Consider the following 6,282-nt stretch of genomic DNA (forward strand, 5'->3'; position numbering starts at 1 on the left):
AATTGTGTTCAGCACGGTGGGCCGCATTTGAATTTGTGAAGGGCCGCAGGTTGAGAACCACTGTTCTATGGCATCGCTGTGAAGAACCTTTTAAGCACCTTTACTTTTAAGTGTATATATATACACACACACACACACACACACACACATATATACACAGTAGCAACATCTAATTTGTGTTTTTTTTTATAAAAGTTTTTTATAAAACAATTTATGTAGTTTTATATAGTTAAATAGTTTATGTATAAAACATTATATTTATGTCTTCCGCTATTTCAATTCGCAAAATATTTCAGCTTAATTTCAATTAACAGGTTTTTATAGTTTTAGTTTACAATAATAATAAAGGAACAGAGATATATAATTATTGAGAGACTAAAATAAATGCACAGTTTTTTTTTTTTAGTTAATCTATGCCTTATATATTAAATCAGTCAAGTAATGTAATTATATAATTAATAAGTCATTTTAAAAAATCTGAAAATATTTTTACAATATTTTAGACAAAAACAAAAGTTTCAATTACATTTCAGTTAACAAAAAGGTTTTTAGTACTTTTAGTTTACGATAATATTGCCATATTATATTGCCAGTATAACAATGTGATAATCTACAAAGCATAAAAATACACAGTGACAGCACACAGAAATATTACGGAAAAATTTTAATTTTTCTTCATTTGCTATTGATACTGTTCATTACTGTATGAAATGTTACATTTTTGCCTCAGTCCAAAGACTATAGAAATACAAAGACGGTTCACTCCTGTATTTATGAATGGGAGAAACTGCAACACGAAATATGGCAGAATAGTCCCTCCTTCTAAATGAAAGAGCCAATCATTGATTGGTAAAGTCACTGCATCACTGCAATCCGGTTCCCATAGAAACCTGAGCTAGACCGGCCAATGCGCGATATAACTGTGCATGCGCATTGGCCGGTCTAGCTTGAAAAATAATAATTTTAAAGGCTATTTGAGCATAAGAAACAACATTCAAGGGACAGTTCATTTTAGATTTTGTTGCTATTTCAGATATTCGAAATATGTACTTTAATTGCATTTCAGATATTTGAAATATGTAATTTAATTGCGAGTTCAGCGAGCAGTTTTTGACATTTCAGGATTCCCCAAACATTCATTTAGATAGGGCTTTCCTTGAAAGGGACTTTGCTCAGTCAACTCGTTGCAATGCATGCTGGGATTGTGAGAAATGCAACCAAAATAAAAATCTTATAAAGCAGAATTATGTTGCTGTCCATCTTTTTGAGCATCCCAGCACCAAAACATGCAGTGCTGTGATGCCTAAACATGCGTACGTCTATGTAGGCAGCTCACTGTGTTTTGGAACAAAACTTGCATGGGAACCATTACTGCAGAAAAACGTAAGCAGGAGTGATTCCAAGCACCGTAATGATCCCGTTTCCTCACCCAACTGCAGCAGCATTCCCCCGGCTGGGCTTTGGCGCGCTGGTAGCGTCTCCACTGGCAGCCGTACAGACCGGCCAGACACGAGACAAACGGCTGGTGCTCATAGCGCTGCAGCAGCTGCCGCCGAACCACCTTTAGCTTCCCCAGCTTCAGTCTGGACAGCTTCAGTCAGCCCATGGATCAGCCGCTCCCCTGCATTGAGCAGCCCGGAGCAGACGGATGACAGGAACCGAGCAGACGGATCAGGATCTGCCAGAGACAAAGAGAACGAGGCCGTGATTTTGCCAAGTAAAACATGTTCCTGGATCAACATTACGGTCCAAAAATATAGACTTAAACCAATCCCTACCCATAATTTATTCCTAAAATCAGTGTGAAATTATAGCTGATTAACAAGGGTGTAGAAGCACCCAACCCTGATCGTAAGCCTAAAACAGATATTTCCTTAAATAGTTATCCCTCAATTCTGATTGGCTGATTGGAATGTTGTTCCAGGATCAACAAGGCTGTTGATCCAGGAACATGTTGTACTTGGTGAAATCACGCTCACCCAAAGAGAACGAGGCCATGATTTTGCCAAGTAAGACATGTTTTGTTCTTTTGTTGATCCTGGATCAACATTATTGCCCAAAAACATAGACCTAACCAGGGGTTAAATTGGGATTTGTTATGTGGGGCTCTGTGGTTTCAGGCTTTTGAGGGGTGCACACGTGTGTGCAAAGCCTACAAAGTCTTATATCAATTGACAAACTGTAAAATATAACAAGTTGAGAGAGCCCTCTGGTATGAACACTTACATTTAGACATTTAGCAGATGCTTTTATCCAAAATGACTAACAAATGAGGACAATGGAAGCAATCAAAATCAGCAATTGCAACAGCAATGATAGGCAAGTGCTATAAAAAGTCGTTAGTTTAACGCAGTACATGTAGCAAGGTTTTTTTTATTTTTTATTATATAATAAATAAAGAGAAAACAGATAGATAAGAATACAAAAAGAATAGAGAAGCTAGTGTTAGTTTTTTAAGAAAACAAGCAGTTAGTAAATGAATAGAGTACAAGTCTAAAAGGGGCACGTTTTTCTTTCTTTCTTTCTTTCTTTCTTTCTTTCTTTCTTTCTAAAATGCTGATCAAAATCATTCTAGATGCTGGCGGCGTGCAAAGCTACATCTGTCTGCAGGATTTTTAAAATCAAATTTCAGAATTTTTGAAGACCTGCAAAAATGTATTTAAAAAGAAAAATTAATACCATATGAGCAGGGTAGAGCAATGTCTAATTTCTCCTATTATACTGAACTCTATGGAGTGGCGTATCAAGCTACTGCGGGAGGAAAATTATCAGTCTTAACATTATTTGGGAAATTCCTTCAGTCACAGGTCACATCGACGGCATTGTGTTTCCTGACAGAATGAGGCCTGATTACACAAGACCCTTCAGAAACCTTAAACAACAGGCAGAGAGATGTAACAACGCACCCAGAGCAGGTAAAAAAAAAACGATAAAAATATGTGACTATTCAAGTCGGCTGAATCGCAATACAGTTGGGAGTTTATATGAATGTGTTTCTGCGGGGAACTGACTGTTTTAGAAAAGTTTAGATGGTATTTTCCTTTCATCTTGCCTCTGTATAATGCACATTAAAGTAGTGTTTACAAGTGCAGCACTGCTTTGTTTACAGTGCAACCAAACAAATGCGGTATCGCTGCTGTTCCATAAGCACCGCCTGCTGGCAGAAAATGAAATTGCGTTCTTATTCAGCCCATCTGCTGCTTGTGTTGTATGCACATGTTTTATGTAGTATAGTTTTACTAAATTAAAGTCAGACCGTTCTGTTTTTGCGTTAGATTTCAAAACTATACAATCTAGTTTAAATCAAAAACTGCTCATGCTGCATGTGATTAAAATGCAGAGGTCACCTCACCAGCAAAAGCAAAGCCTTAGCTTGTCTATATGAAGAGATCCTTTTATTTGTATTATTTATTTATTTGATGAGATTTTGTTTTAAATTTTAAATTTAGCTTTATTTGACAATTTCACAAAGAAATGTGTGTCCGAGAAATAACAAAACGGCACCTTTTCATTTATAATTTGTCCTAAATTTCATTTTGTTCAAAGAAGAAAAAAAAAATAGGGGACAAAAAAACCTACTAAATAGTATAATATTATATATAACATGTTTAATAATAAAGATGCTAAAATCTGCAGATGAAGGTGGGCTATTTCCAGAGCTATAATGTTCAACCAATCAGAAACTATTAAATATTCATGAGATTTGCATAGTTACACAAACAAATAGACAAGCAGCTGTTGTTTGGTTGATGTGTCTGATCAATGTTATGAATACTATAATATATAATATTTTATTCAGCAAGCATGCATTAATCTGATCAAAAGGGACAGTAAAGGCATTAACAATGTTACAAAGACTTCTATTTCAAACCAATTCTGTCCTTTTGAACTTTCATCAAAGTGTCCTGAAAAACAAAATGTATCATGGTTTCGACAAAAATATTGGGCAGCACGACTGTTTTCAACATTGATAATAATCAGAAATGTTTCTTGAGCAGCAAATCAGCATATTAGAATGATTTCTGAAGATCATGTGACACTGAAGACTGGAGTAATGATGCTGAAAATACAGCTTTGATCACAGAAATAAATTAGTTTAACACATATTCACTTAGAAAACAGCTATTTTAAATTGTAATAATATTTCACATTTTCCTGTATTGTTGATCAAATAAATGCAGCCTTGGTGAGCAGAAGAGACTTTTTTTCAAAAACACTGAAATATCTCACCAATCCCAAACATTTGAATAGTAGTGTACAATATGGAATCTTGAACAATATAACCCAGGATGAAAAATTTGAAGTAAAAAAAAATAAGCAAAGTTATTTCACCCATTTACTGTTGCGCATCCTTTTGCATTTCTTGTTCAGAAGCTGCACATTTGCAAGACTCACAGACACAGGGCTGTTCATTGTCTTTGTCCCAGACAGACTGTTTGGTCTGATAGAGGATCTGTGTAAAACGGATTACAGTAAAACAGCAGAGATGTTATCCAGAACACAGATAACCCAGGATGAAAAATTTGAAGTAAAAAAAACTTCACCCGTAAACAAGTTATTTCACCCATTTACTGTTGCGCATCCTTTTGCATTTCTTGTTCAGAAGCTGCACATTTGCAAGACTCACAGACACAGGGCTGTTCATTGTCTTTGTCCCAGACAGACTGTTTGGTCTGATAGAGGATCTGTGAGGGGAATTCTGCTGAGAATAATGTCTGACCCGTCTCTGATCTCCAGACAGACACATCAGAGCTAAACCGGTTAGCAGGCGGCGGATTACAGTAAAACAGCAGAGATGTTATCCAGAACACAGAAGTCAGATTGATACTGATAAACTCCATCCAGCACTGTTACATGTACAAAAAACCCGGTTTATCCAGAGTGAGTCAGAACAACATCTTGACCTTGTTTTCATTTGACACCTCACACTTTTAGAAAGCAGTACAGTTCTGAGTGGCTCCTCACACATGCAGTGAAAGCGTCATGTGTTCACGATCAATAATTAGATCACAGAACAGCGTGCTTCACGTCAACAAAACACGTCTGAGCATCTTTCTGTGGCCTTCAAGGTTTAATGATCAGAGACAACCTTGAGGGCTTGGGCTTGTGTTGTAGTTCTGCTCTAATGAGAATACCTGCACTTAAGCCCAGCCCTGAGAGGCTGTTGTCATGGCAATGACTGTCCTTGAGTGAAAGTATCCCATCAGGATGTGTAGCTGAGGCGGGAAGCGTTGCATTAGATCGTTTATTGCTTCACTCAACATCACTAATGCAACCTGTCTGAAACCTGGCTGCATTGATCTATCAAACTAAATCTTGGTATTTTTAATGCAAAACAAGGCAAAAAGCATGTAAACAAAAACAGACTTAGTCAAGAAGCAAATCTGCATGAGATCTTAAGACTTAAAATGTTTATGTACAATCAAGAAAATCAGTTTTTCTTTCAAAGACAAATTGCTTGTTGCATCACATCTTATTAAGAAATAAAAGACTCCTAGTTTATCACTTTTATGTACGTCAGGCATAATTTCCTGAATGGTAAAATAAGATGTTGTAAGATATCAGTAATACAGATGAGATAACACAGGAAATTGCGTTTCGAATGGTGGGTCACACAATCATAAACTCAGAAAACACACTGAATAAAAGCCGCACGCTTACTGAAATCAAATCTATTCTCAGCCAGAAGAATATGACGTAACATTATAAAAAACTGTTGTTTGGCCATTAAATCAAACAGCAGCCTGTGAATGGCTGCGCATTTAAAAGCACAATTACAGGCTACAGCAAAAAAAAAAAAGTAATAAATAAAAATTCAATAATATTTTATATTATATATAAAAATGTATATATATATAGAAAATATTATATACATATATGCACATATATAAAATTAATATTTTTACTTAAATTATATGTGTATATATAAATCATTTTATGCATGTGTGTGTGCGTGTGTGTGTGTATTTATGTATTGTTAATCATTCTTAATCTACAGCATAATTTTATAACATACACATTCTAGATTTATGCACTATAATAAACTAAAACCTTTGACAGTTTGAAAAAACTGATAAGTTATCTGAACAGCCTATTATGATTTTCTGGACTTGAACACGAAGACTTATAGATTGTCATGAGGTAAAAAAATGTGTTTAGATCAGCCGCTCCTGTATTTTCATTAGCTAATGGAAGATCATGTCAACTTACAGTGGTGTGAAAAAGTGTTGGCCCCCTTCCTGATTTCTTATTTTTTTGCATGTTTGTCACACTTTAATGTTT

The 6,282-nt window shown here is 35.6% G+C and overlaps 1 pseudogene; it reads right to left on the bottom strand.

Annotated features, from left to right (window-relative positions):
- LOC107665354 (glycerophosphodiester phosphodiesterase domain-containing protein 5-like) overlaps positions 1 to 6,282 on the bottom strand; it is a 43,160-nt pseudogene that overhangs the window by 28,910 nt on the left and 7,968 nt on the right.

This window comes from Sinocyclocheilus anshuiensis, unplaced genomic scaffold, assembly GCF_001515605.1.
Source record: "Sinocyclocheilus anshuiensis isolate Anshui unplaced genomic scaffold, SAMN03320099.WGS_v1.1 scaffold1303, whole genome shotgun sequence".
NCBI lineage: Eukaryota > Metazoa > Chordata > Actinopteri > Cypriniformes > Cyprinidae > Sinocyclocheilus > Sinocyclocheilus anshuiensis.